This window comes from Mesoplodon densirostris, chromosome 9 (genome assembly GCF_025265405.1).
Source record: "Mesoplodon densirostris isolate mMesDen1 chromosome 9, mMesDen1 primary haplotype, whole genome shotgun sequence".
Classification (NCBI taxonomy): Eukaryota; Metazoa; Chordata; class Mammalia; order Artiodactyla; family Ziphiidae; genus Mesoplodon; species Mesoplodon densirostris.
The window spans coordinates 71,718,507-71,731,634 of NC_082669.1; positions in this window are offsets into that span (position 1 = coordinate 71,718,507).

Consider the following 13,128-nt stretch of genomic DNA (forward strand, 5'->3'; position numbering starts at 1 on the left):
TCTCCATTTCCTGTTAGCCATTAACCAGAAGCCATCCTTAGCTCTTAGAGACCTCTCTCTGGTCCTTGCTCACGGTCCCTCCATCTCAGAGCCAGCAACAACTTGTCAAACTCTTCCCACACTCAGAATCTCTTCAAATTTCCCTTCTGTTCATCTTTCTTCTGCCTTCCTCGTCCTCTTCCAGCTGGAGACAGCTGTCTGCTTTTAAGGGCTCACATGATCAGATTGGGCCCACCCAAATAATCCAGAAAAATCTCCCTATGTTTAGGCTCCTAACCTTAATTACATCTGCAAAGCCCCTTTTGCTGTGTATTCAGTTTCCCAGGATTAGACTGTGGACATCTTGTGGGGAGTGGGGTGGGAGTGAGGGAGGCATTATTCTGCCTACCACACCAAGGAATTAGTGATTTTTCAGGAGTGGTAATGCTGTTGTGATTATGATTTAAAGTAAAATGGTCCTTATCTTTTAGATTGCATTAAGAAACATTTATAGATGAAATTGTGTAATAACTGATATTTTCTCAAAATAATCCAAGGGGCTAGGGAAAGTGGAGGAGGGTGTAGGTGAAGTGGGATTAGCCCTGTTATCATCATTGCTAAACTTGAGCGTTAGGCTCATGAAGATACATTCTTTTATCCATTCTGTTTTTGAATATGTATGATACTTTCTATAACTTACAAAAAAGGTGGGGGAGCCTTTTCCACCACACCAACAATCCTCAAAAATTAGTGGAATCACTAGAAAGCTTATTAAATATGCATATTCCTGAGTCCCATCCTGCAGATGCTGGTTCAGTAGCTTTGGAATGGGCTCCAGGGGGTTCTAATACGAATGGCATTGACGACACTTCAAGAAGCACTGTGCTATTATGGGAAGTTTAATTAAGAAAGTGGTAAAATATAGAAGGCCAAAAAATGTTAGAGAAGATCAAAGGATAGACAGATTGGGTCAGTTGGAGAAAACAGGGGAGGCTCCGTGAGAAAAGGTGTATGATACCTGAGATAAGGTCGTCCAAGGATAGATAGAATTTTAATAGCAAGAGATTTGGGATTTTCTTGCAAACTATACAGTCAGGAAAAGGTAAGGCATAGCTGAGAGATCCCAGCTTGCCAAGCTTGGTTGAGAAATAAGGTCAGTGAAGGAGAGGTGTAAAGTGACGAAACAGAAGGTGGGCGTGTTGCGGTGTGGAGTCCTGAATGCTAGGGTTTGTATGTAAACCAGCAAACAAGGGAACTGTTGATCAATGGTGTTTACAGAGGAGAATGATGTGTTTAGAGTTATGCATTCCAACCCCAAACCCCATTTCAGAATAAACCACATTTACCATTTTTTTCTAACCTTGGTCAGAAAATACTAGAAGACTTGAATGTGCTGTGCCTAAATCCATGTTTGCCAAAACTAAGACTGCCACTCAGAAAGCCATGCCCTTCTTTTTCTATTGGGGGCCTGTTGTGCACTGGGGATGGTCGGGCTTCAAATGGATCCTTTCTCCTTTCCGCTGTTACAAACACACTATGCACATTTATGTGCTTGCCTCAAAAGAGAAATAACCAAAGCGGCAAATGTATAACAGATCATCAGAGCTGCTATTTTAAATCCTAGCCAAATAAACTTGTTATTTTTCTAAGTATTGACTAAGCATGGTGAGATTCAGGCCACTGTTTGGAAAGGTGAAACCAACTTCACATTTTTCTTTGTATGTTTTGAAATTCCTAAGGAGTAGACAATGAAGTCGAGGAGGTTGGATCTGTGTTATCCCTTTGGCAAATGGAGAATGTAAATTATTACTCTTCGTCCTCTTCTAAAAGTGCCTCTCATATGTCCAAGGAGAATCTTAAAGGCCCAGAATATTTCACATTTTTGCCCCTGTGAACCCAGAGTTCAGTGTTAAACAGTTATGTTTGTTACAAGTAAATACAAGGGGGCAGTGGATAAACACACACACACTCAATTTTATCCAAAATGGAAAGGACCACACGTTTTCTGCTGAACTTTATTGCATCTAAAACACTACTAATTATAGGACACATCATTAAACTATGACATGCTATCGGTTATAAAGTACATCTTAATTTCAAAGATATTAAAATGTCAATCAATGAGTAATAATATTTTGTTTAACTCCTCCTCTAGAACAGAGCTCAAATTACACATTCCATAAAAAGTGTTAGTCGTCAGAGACATAAATGTCCCTAGCCCCAAATCTGTCATATACCAAGTGATTACTAAATGTTTGTTGAATACAAACGCAGGTGTCTGTGCTACACATAATTAATGCCATGCACCCTGCAGTTTGCAAAGACGGAATAAACATTTAATTAGCAAGATAAATCTTTACTGAGATCCTACCATGAAGACTTTCAGTCAGTCATCCCACATTACATAACAAGGTGGTTCCCACATTTAGCATGCATCAGAATCATCTGGAGGGTGATTAAAACACCATCACTGGGCCCCACTCCCAGAGTTTCTGATTCAGTATGTCCGGAGTAGGGCCTGAAAATTTGCATTTTTAAGTTCCCAGGTGACTCTGACCCTGCTGTTTTCAGGTACCACACTTCGAGACCCACGGATATCAAGTGTGGTCTCTGCCCCCAAGGAGCTCCTAGTTTATTTGAAGAAATAAAGAAGAGCTCACACAAAGCTCTAGCAAACAGCAAAGAACTCTCTCTAATTATATGGGAGGAGTGTGACTCAGAGGAGGAGAGAGAAGAGTGAAGCCCAAGCAACCAGGGTTGATCCATGCCACTGATAAGATCAGACGGGGATCTTGAAGGCCAAGGAGATTTTGTCTAAAAGACAGCAAAGCTGATACTGAGCAGCGCCCTTTGTGCGTAGCTGATGTCAGTTCTGATTGGTCTATACCCGACCCTGCCATGGTGGTGTCTATTATGATTGGTCAGTGCCCACACCCATCAAATAATTTGTGGCGATGGAGAGGTGTGATGAGGAAGTTCAAGTAAAGGAAAGAAACCCAGAGGAGAGAAAGAGGGTTCTGGTTGGCAGGAAAACCAGCCTGATTATGCAGAACACAGCACTGGGGAGAAGTGAAAAAGAGGCTGAGAGGTGAGGACAGAGTACAGCTGGGAAAGGGGCCCATGAAAGCAGCCTGGAGAGAGGGGTTCAGGTCAGGGTAGTGCATATTCCAGGTGTGAAGGATGAATGCCTGGAGCAGGGTCAGGGCAGTAAGAGGAGAGAAATAGGGACAGACAAAACTAAGATTTAAAGAAGTCAACAGAGCTTAGTGCATGGTTGGGCACATGGTTGCCTTAAAATAAGGCAACTGCTAAAGATGAGAATGAATGACTTCAAAAATGAGAGGGACTTCAGGAAAAAAATAAAGACACTGAGAGAAGGAAAAGGTTTGTGGAGAATGAGAATGTGTGTGGTTTGAGACAGTGTGCATTTGATTGCTGACCGGCAAGTGGGATTTTGTCAAAGCTTCTGAAATATGCTATAGAGCTCAGTGGGAGGACAGGATTCAAGGCACAGACATAGGAAGTCATCAGTCTAGAGGTGTGAGTTGAAGCCAAGGAGGTGTGAGGGGTTTGAGCGAGGAAACTCAGGAGAAAACTGAAGTTTTAGAAGTACCCAAAGTGAGGCTAGGAAAAGCTGTCTGTTGAGTTCAACCGCATTTACAGAATATAAGCTTCATGCCAGACCGGAAGTGTAATAGAACAGAGAAGTTGATGTGGTACATTCAGAAGACAGATGACTAGATGGCATTCAGAATATAAGGATTCAAGATGATGGGCTGCACACAAAGCCAGAAAGGACACAGAAGAGCCTCCCAACCAGTGTGTGTGCTGTAATGAGGGTGAGGGATGGATGGATTCCTGGAGGAGGTGATACCTACACTGAGAACAGAAGGGGGAGCAGGAGTTGGCAGGTGAAGAACAGTGAGAGGGTGGTATTTTATTCAGAGAGAGCTAATTTTCCAAGGAAATACAAACAGATTGGTCTGGTTTTAAATGAAGGTATTTGATACTTTGGTTGTCGCCATCCATTTTTTTTTTTTTTTAATAAACAAGCTTAGAAAGAAAACCAGGAGAATGTAACATTAGTGGTCAAGGGAGAGTAGAGTTTCCTAAAGCACGAATTGGCAAGCCCAGATGCTGCTAGTCCTGAAGGAGAAGATGCATCTGGGAAAGCAGGTGGGTTGTGCCATGAAAAAATCAACGGCACCTTTAGGCAAAAGCCATCATCAGGGATGAAAGTGGCTATTATGTAATGATCAGAGGAACAATTCTGCTAGAAAAAGGTAACGATCTTGAACTGTATGGTTGTAATAACATAGTCTCGGGTCATACAAAGCAAAAATTGACAACTACAGAAAGAAAATGTCAGATCCACTGCACTGGTAAAAGATTTTAGGACAGTTATCACAGAAACAAGTAGAATAAGCAGACCAAAAAAAATCAGCAAATAAATAGAAGATTTGAACTTGTTAATGAACAACTTGAATGTATATTAACTATGCCCAGCCTTTAGAGAATATACATTATTGTCAAGTATGCATAAAACATACATAGCATGCACCAGGCGCAAAGCAAGGTTCTTAAGGAATTTACAGTCTGATAGAGATAAGCACGTGATGGTCACCAGCTTTATGACCTGTTCCCTGGTGAAACTTCAGGAGCAAGAAACTAAATTAAATGAGATTGATTCCCTTGCTCACATTGTGTCCTAGAAAGGCCTCCCTGGTCACATTCTGGTCAGCTCTGCTTCCTCCCCTGGGTCACCTCCAGCCAAGGATAGGTAGCTGTCCCAAGGTCAAATCCTGAACACAGGCTGCCTCTGGGGAGGGCCCCTGTGGGACTCCAGGTGCTGGGCATATGGAGCAAACCAGACCAAGGGAGCAAGAAATTTACCAACCCCATGAAGAAGAGCAAAAGGCTCCTGTCCCCACCTCAGAGAGGAGGACGATGAAAGAGCACCTAAGCACAGTTCCAAATTTTGTACTTCCTGGTTTAAAACATCTTTTTCCTTTTTTTAAAATGGAGCCTGGAAATGTTTCTCTTTCCTGACTTGACTTTGGGCAGCAAGTCTGCTGACCACAGGTCGAGAGGGAAATGTTTCCCAAGTTTTTCAAATCACTTTTGCATGGTGCTTCTGCTAACATCTTCGGGAGCTGCTTTCCTGCAAAACAGTCTGGGAAATGGCAGGCTGGAGAAAAGTGTTTCCCAAACCACTTCCTTTCAGCTTTCTGCAAGCACACATTGCAACAACGGCCCCATCACAAATACTGAAACCAACAGTTTCCCCAGCAGACTCCTCTGTGAGCCTCCTCAGCACTGCCGCACTAGGGCCCGTTTACCTGGATTCTCTCTATAAACAGGTTAAACGCTCAAGAAGGAGGCCTCTGGGGCTGGGGCTGCACCCTTCGGTGGAACTGTTCATTTTCCTTCCCTCAGTAAAGCTGACCTTGGTTTTGTCACTTCACAATCTAAATGGTTGGATGCTGTTGTATTATTGTTGTTACCATCCACATTTTTTTCCTTAGAGAAAATGCTAAAAATAAATGAGTCAATACAATGACAGGGATCTAATACCTGTGAGCATTTCTGCTTTTAAGAACTTGCTGATGACGTGTGCATGACCATGTCACTCAACAACCTCGTCCCTGATCCATCAGGATGTCCCCTTGTCGCCATGGTGGCAGAGCAGAACAAGGCACTGTCAGTTAGGTGGCTCCCAGAACCACCCAGAAGCCTGTTGTGTAGCCCTGATGAAAATGCATTTCACCAGACTCTGTGTCAACACAGGCCGGAGGCTGGTGTTCAGCTTTCCTTTGGAAACCAGGCCAGGAAAGGGACCTCAGACTCGCCCCTTGATGTCCAAGCCGATGAGAAGTGCTAGTTCATGACAGTGACACTGACCAGTGGTGACTGAGGAGATGGTGACTGGGTGAATGATAGGGGGCCGGGTGACATATTGTAACACAGCTCTCATCATATTCAATCAGCTGAGAGCACCTTGGGTCTGAGAGGTTGTACCTCTGGGGCCTTTAGGGAAGTCTCCAGATTTCAGCACACTCGTGAATGACTCATGGTGTGCTCTGGCCAGCTGAAGCGTTAAAGATGATTTAGAGCAAGTGGGACTCGTTTGTGGTTAGATGGACATCTTTAAGAGTCCAATTGCCAGCTTTTCTGGGGATTCAAAACCTATTGAGCTTGGAACAAAGCCAGGCCCATGCAAAACTGTGGATAGGTTTTTGCTCCCCTCTCCCTGTCCCCTTCCAATGCTTCCTTTCCCCTTCTGGGTGCCCCTGCCCTCAGGCCCTCACATGCTCATGTTGTCCCCAAAGCTCCCCACCAGGGTAACATAACAAAATGGTAGATACTTTTAAGTGAGCATGGTGCCAGGAGTTACACACACAGATTTTCTAATCCTCACGAAAGTTCTGCATTTTAAACATGAGGAAATTAAGTTACTTACCCTCAAACCACAGCAAAGGTGCTGGAAATGACATTGGAAACCAAGTTGAGCTGATTTCATCCTTACCCTCCCTGCCCCCCATTGCACCATGCACATCCATCACCCTCCCTGTCAGCTTTTCCCTCCCACCTATGTTTCATTCCTTCTCAGCTGAAAACTAAGCTGCCTAAAGCAGTGGTTCTCAAAGTGTGGTCCCAGACGGACATCAGCATCACCTGGGAATACAGATTCTTAGGACTTACTAAATCAGAAACTCTGGGGTTAGGAGCCAGCAATCTGTGTTTTAACAAAGCCCTCCAGATAAGCTTGATGCACACCAAAGCGTGAGGACCACTGGGCTAAAGGATTCAAACCATCATGTGGCTGAGATTACTGAGCCATGAAGCAATTCTCTCCACCTTGTATGAGAAAATACCTGAGGCTCTAGAAGATTACAATTGCCTGGATCTCCTAGGAGTGTTTACAATTATTATCTTTGGTATTTTGTCTTCCAGATCATACCCATCCTCCCCTCAAGTTCAGCAGGACCAACTCGGGCAGTGACATGGACCTTTTCCAGTGACAATTCCATACCAGCTACAGTTCTCAGCCACTACCTGGAGTATTTTGCCACCTCCACCCAGTGAGTGAGATTGTTGCGTGTGCATTGACCTTCCAGTGGTAAATTATTCAAAACAGCAGCAGCAGCAACAACAACAACAGCAAAAAGCTTGAATGAAGACAAAATGAAGGGAGGAGAGAGTGGGGTGGCTATATTATAGGCAAATTGTAGGATGAGTTTCTTTTTATTGTGGAAAAAGTTACATAAATGTTACCATCTTAACCATTTTTAAGTGTACAGGTCAGTAGCATTGAATACATTCACATCAGTGTGCAATCATCACCACCATCCATCTCCAGCACTTTATCATCACCCCAAACTGAAACTCTGTACCCATTAAACCCTAACTTCTCATTCCTCTCTCCCCCTAGCCCCTGGTAACTTCTCTTCTACTTTCTGTCTCTATGAATTTGAGGTACTCTAGGTACCTCATGTAAGTAGAATCATACAATATTTTTCCTTTTGTGACTGGCTTATTTCACAGAGCATAATGTCCTCAGGGTTCAACTATGTTGTATCACGTGTCAGAATTTCCTACCCTTTTAAGGCTGAAAAATATTCCATTGTATGTATATTCCACATTTTATTTACCCATTCATCCATCAATGGACATTTGGGTTGCTTCCACCTTTTGGCTGTTGTAATGCTGCTAACGATATTGGTGTACAAAATATTTGAGTCCCTGCTTTCTAGTCTTTTGAGTATAACCCAGAAGTTGAATTTCTGGATCATTTGGTAATTCTATGTTTCATGTTTTGAGGAACCATAATATTGTTTTCCACAGTTTTACCTTCCACATTTTACATTCTCACCAGCAATACACAGGAGTTCCAGTTTCTATACAGCCTCACCAACAGTTTTCTGTTGTTTTCTGATAATAGCCATCCTAATGGGTGTGATGTAGACTGTGTCTTTTAGGATGCTTATCCACGCCCTTCACCTAAAAGAGAAAAACTTTTGCTAGTGCTCCAATGTGTTTCTTATCACTTTAGACCTGAAGGTACCTAAATGATTGCCTAGTCTAGTCGCATTCAAATTATTTAACAGCAGAACCCTTTCCCCTCCAATTCAGTCTTATTTGGAAATCTAAAATGTAAAAGAGATAAAAACAGAGACGCTCAGGTTAATCCAAAGGTGAGACCTAGCCCCTCCCTAGCCTCCTTCTCTACCTCCTCCTTCTGCAGAGCTCGAGACCGGTCAGCTTGAAAACTGCTGACCGAGCCCAGTAATAAGCACAGGTCACCAAACTGAGGTCTCTATCTCTGTCCCTCACTGGACTACATGCTCTGTGAGAGCAAGACACTGTCTGTCTTGGTCACCTCTGTATCAGCAGCAACTAGCACAGTGCTTGTTACATATTAGTGCTCCGTAAATCTGTGCATTAGATGCCTGGCTGAATGAATGAGACCAAGTTTTAACTAGAGTCTAATGCCAAAGCTGAAGCAAAACCATGACTGCTGAGTATCATTCAGGGATCTCTCTATGCAAGTGGATCTCAAACTTGGGCCTGGATCAGAATTACCTGGAGGGTGATTCAAACACAAATGTCTAGGCCTCTCCACGAAGAGATTCTGTATTAATAGGTCTGGGGGTGGGTAGGGCCTGAGATTTTACATTTCTAACAAGTTCCAGTTGGTGTGGGAACTTTGGGGTGGGCTTGGTGGGACAGGAAGAAACTGGATACACTGAGAAGGGGCAGCAGCTACCTGTCCCTTCTCAGGTAGGCCATGGGGGAACCCGGGCTTTGTGTAGCTCCATCTTACTAGTTTTTCAAGATGAAACAGAAATCTAAATTTTTTTTATTGAAGTATAGTTGATTTCACAATATTATATTAGTCTCAGGTATATAGCATATTGATTCAATATTTTTACAGATTATACTCCATTTAAAGTTACTATAAAATATTAGCAATATTCCCTGTGCTGTACAATATATCCTTGTAGCTTATTTATTTTATACACAATAGTTTGTACCTCTTATTCCCCTCCCCCTTCCATCTCCCCACTGAGCACCACTAGTTTGTTTTCTATATCTGTGAGTCTGTGTCTTTTTGTTATATTCACTAGTTTGTTTTAGTTTTCAGATTCCACATAGAAGTGATATCATACAGTATTTGTCTTTCTCTGTCTGACTTATTTCACTTAGCATAATACCTTCCAAGTCCATCCATGTTGTCGCAAATGGCATTATTTCATTCTTTCTTACGGCTGAGTAGTAGTCCATTGTACACATATACCACATCTTCTTTATCCATTCCTCTGTTGATGGACACTTAGGTTGCTTTCATATCTTGGCAATCGTAAATAATGCTGCTAGGAACATTGGGGTGCGTGTATCCTTTTGAATTAGTGTTTTCATTTTCTTCAGATACATACCCAGGAGTGGAATTGCTGAATCATATGATAGATAAATCTAAATTTTTGCGTGAAATCTCTAAATTTTCTAATGAAACCTCGATTTTTTTAACCTGGCCAAATGGAACATTCTGAGGGTTGAATGGCATCCCAAGGTCACCAGTTTGCAATCTTAGGTCTGAGGGAAGAGAAATATTTAATAATTCCCACAAAAGAAAACCCCATACAACTAAGGGTAAAACATGAAAAGGATCACAGGGGAGAGGACCAAGATGGTTCAGAGAAGAAAAATAAATATTGGGGTAGAGGGAGGGGTTATTTGGCTGAGAACTGGACAAATTATCAGCATGGCCTGTCTACAGTAATCAAATTTGCCAGATAATTACTCACCTCCCTACTTCACAGAGCCTGTTGAGTATTCATTTTCACAGTTGCATCCTAAATTTAGCTTTGACTTCTGATAACTGGGACCTTGCTTCGGGTCTATTCTCTGACCTGGTGCTGGCTAACATCCAAGGCTCCGACACCCTAGGGAGGTGTAGAAGAGACAACCTGAGTTGTGTTGCCCCACTGCTGGCCCTGCAGGCCTAATGCTTCAGAGCTCTGGGCAGAATGTGAGCAGCCACCGCTCACACCAGCCTGTGGCTGGTGGGGACGGCAAGTGCTGGCTCACGGGACTACACAGACATTTTGGAGCTAAGTACACATGTACTTAGTCCATACCCTTAGTTCTAATTTAATTCTTCATAAATAATTCTTATTTTAGGAGAGAGGTAATTGGATCTCAAAGAGGTTAAATAACTTGTGCCCAGGGCTACCAAGCCAGGAAGTGGTAACCCTGGGATTCTTACCTGGGTCTCTTATGTTATGTCCACTCTTTCCTCTGCATCTTCATGGACTGTTGAAGTTAAATCAATCCAAATTACCTCCTCACTAAAGTACTCTCAATAAGTCACTGGTATAGTGTCTTAAAAACAAAACAAAATACAAAGTAAGGGCATTTGAGGCCAGCCGGTTTCAGTGTTGGCTCTGCCACTTGCCTACAATGCAAACTCAAGCAGGTGACCCTGCCACCCTGCTCATCAGTCTTCTTTCCTGTGAAGTGGAGATTCTGTCTACTCAGGAGATGCCAGGAAGAATACATTCATTGTGCATAAAAAGAATCTAGCCCAGCGCCTGGCACAGATAAAGCACCCAATAAATGGGATTTCCCCTTTACCAATTGGAGGATTGGGCAGTTTCCATAGTATGTGTTGGGCAGTCCACACACACATCCCCTCTCATGAGAGCTGGTTGCTTGGTAGAGTTGCCAAAGGTGAGCACCTTTGCGGCACCCTCCTTCCACCCCAGAAAAGTGCAGAGGCCCCGGGTTCTCACCCCCAGAATCATTGTAGATGTCAGTCACCTCCAGGAATGCATTCCACAGAATGTGGCTCTACTTGATATTTGTAGGTCCTGAGTTCATAAAATCCTGAGTTAAGCAAAGCTAAACAGATTTTTTTTTCCTGCAGAACTTTTCAGAGCTTTTAAAATATTAAGATGCTGCTTTATGACACTCCAAAGAGAACAGTATACAGCCTTACCCAAATTTATTTAACTGTTTGTTTTTTCACTGAGAATCTTGCCAAATTCGTGTCTTGAAAAATACACGTTTGGAAATACTGGTCCGACACTTAGAACCTGAATCTAGTCCACTCCCATCACCAGACTAAAGTGATGGCTGCAGCTCTGCTGAGACTAGACCAGGGCTTCCCACCAGTGGATTTTCCCAATGTCCCCTCATTTAAATGTCTAATGGCTTTCTCTTCTGCATGAGCAGCATCCACTAATATCCAGGCTAGTGAGGTTTGGGTATACATTTCAGAGCCCCTGGCTCAAGCTCCAATACAACTAGGACTGGAGCTTAAAGATTTGTGGCCACTTTCGGGTAGAAGGAGATAATAGGGAGGCAGAGCCACCTACAGGAAACCTGTGTTATTGCACAAGGAGAGCTGCTAGGAGCCCGTGGACATACGGACTGCAGGATGCAGTGCAGCACCTAGTGGAAACTGTTCTACCCTCTCTTTACTTCAAATGGATATTTCACAGTGAAAGCATGGTTTTTACAGGCAGACCTTTTATTTTTGTTTGATGGGAGTGAGTAGAGAGACGTGATCGTGACTAGCGATTTATGTTATGACCAAACGTGTGTGTTGGGGAGAGAGGGGATTTGAAGATGCTTCCTCTGCAGGGTTGAATGTTCATTAAAGTATACAGAAAAGTGAACCCATTTTCAGTGACCCCATATCAACCGCAGTGTAACAGTAGGATTGTTTTCACCCTGACACCGAGATGTGCCCAGTAGTTTGTAGGACATTACACACAAAGTTTGAGGGCTCTTCATTAAAGCAACTAAAGCCTACAGTAGTCTCCTAGATGTGTCTTTAGTATTTTGAAAAATAGACTTTTCCCCCAAAAAGTTAAGGCAATAGCACTTATGTCATAAGAAATCTGCCTGATGGACCACATTTTGTGATAAAAGTAAATTGAGAAGCATGTTAATGCACTTAGTAACAGATGTGCACAGATGTATTCAGGCTGATGGGAAAGCTCTTATCAGACCTCTCAGGGCAGGCGAGGGAGGAGAGCCATGTGCTGGGACAGATAATTCCCAGCTCCTTTTGTGTGCAAGGAATGAGGGTCATTCCTTCATCCAACATCCAACAGTGTTTCCTAGTGGCCTGTTACATACCAGACACTATGGTAGGTGCAATGATAGCCAGGTGAGACAATGGACATGGCCCCTTGTCCTTGAGATACCTGTTCCCACCAGCCAACAGCAGTGGGAACAACACTTCCAAGTAGGAAGAATCTCAAAGATCATCCTTTGAGAAATTCTAATTGAGAGATGTTTCCATACTTAAAGTAGAATTTGCCAACAAGGAGTAAAGAGAAGCTTGCTGCATTTTGTTAGGCAGGATAGTTGTGCCCAAAGTAGATATCAATTTGTCTTTTCCACCAGTTCATTGGGTTTGATGCCCTTATGAACACTTCCCATCTGAAAATCTTTATAGAGAAACTTCAGCCTATTTCTATAAGAACATATTATCTAAGCAGTCTGTCCATTAAGACAAGCTTCAATTATCATGATAATTGATAGTTTATAATTAGAAACGCTAATGAAAGCAACGTTATAATCTGTAAATCCAAATATTAAGAACCCTTATCATTTTGAATGCTCTGGCTCTTTGCCTTGTTTTTCTTTCTTTCTTCTTTTACATCTATTTATTGTTTCCACTATTATCTATTTTATTTTTCTTTATAAGTTATCTTAACTCCTTTAGGAGTAAATAAATAAGTTTTAATATTAGAACCTATTTTGGAAAAGAGGAGCTTACTTATATTATTTTTAATTTGCACTATCTCACTGAATAATCTACGTAAGAGCCTCAAATGCCAGCTTTGCTTATAGCTTTGCTTTTACCATTTGTCCTAAGGTTCTGTCTGTCCTTAGTTTTTAGTGCTTGTTATCATTGGTGGACTTGTTTTTGGTTTGGTTCTCTCTTCTTTCTTTCTTCCTTTGTTTTTTTTTTCTTTTTTTAAATTACTTTTAAATTTTTATTTCTTTTTAATAATTTTTTTATTTTTTATTTTAGTAACTTTATTTTATTTTATTTTTTTCTTTCTTTCATTCTTTTTCTCCCCCTTTTCTTCTGAGCCATGTGGCTGACAGGCTCTTGGTGCTCCAGCCGGG